The following is a 766-nucleotide window of genomic DNA, read 5'->3' on the forward strand; positions in this document are numbered from 1 at the left end:
AACTAGCTAATTTTAAATTATATTAGTATTTTATTGTTATGGACGGCACAACCTTCTCTTTTTCTTCTTGTGAAGATGCCATTATAATTAGATAATAACACTTCATTTCAAAAATTAGTTAAATTGAAATACTTTTGACTACAAAACTCTTTTTGTATCTTATATTCTTCGGTGTTTGTCCCTTTGTAAATGGAGCACTCTATTATGCCTCTATTCCAAGTCAAAACTTATTTTACTTCTTTATATTGGTTTTCAATTGGTCCCTTTGTATATGGAGTAAATAGTATATGAGTTAGGCGCAACCTAGTGGCGTCTAGTATAGGTTAATAGTTTCAGATATCTCTAAATATACAGTTACATAAATTTTATGCTTTTTTATAAACAAAATTATATGTGTATAGTGATAACTCAATTTGAATTTGATTAGAATGGTTTTCAAGATTTGATCCAAAAATCAATACAAATTTTTGGTTTTTTCACTCTTAAGTTTATACAGTCTCCATTTGGTTAGACTAGTCGATGAATTACACAACAAAAATTAACATAAACAGGTAGCAGCTGTTTACTTTTGCTGTTAAAGGTTATAGCAGCACACATGAAACGTGACAGTTAAATTCGGCTCGGGGAACTTATTTATTATTATAAGTAGAAGAACATTTCAGTTACTCATAACCCGTAGCGTCTAGTTCACATACGAGTTCAAAAGTCAAAATCAGACCATACACAAATCTGAAGTAATATCTAATTTCAGATTAGTCCTAGGCAG

The sequence above is a fragment of the Medicago sativa genome, chromosome 4 (assembly GCF_051527215.1).
Source record: "Medicago sativa cultivar Bolivia chromosome 4, Bolivia_mono, whole genome shotgun sequence".
Lineage (NCBI taxonomy): Eukaryota > Viridiplantae > Streptophyta > Magnoliopsida > Fabales > Fabaceae > Medicago > Medicago sativa.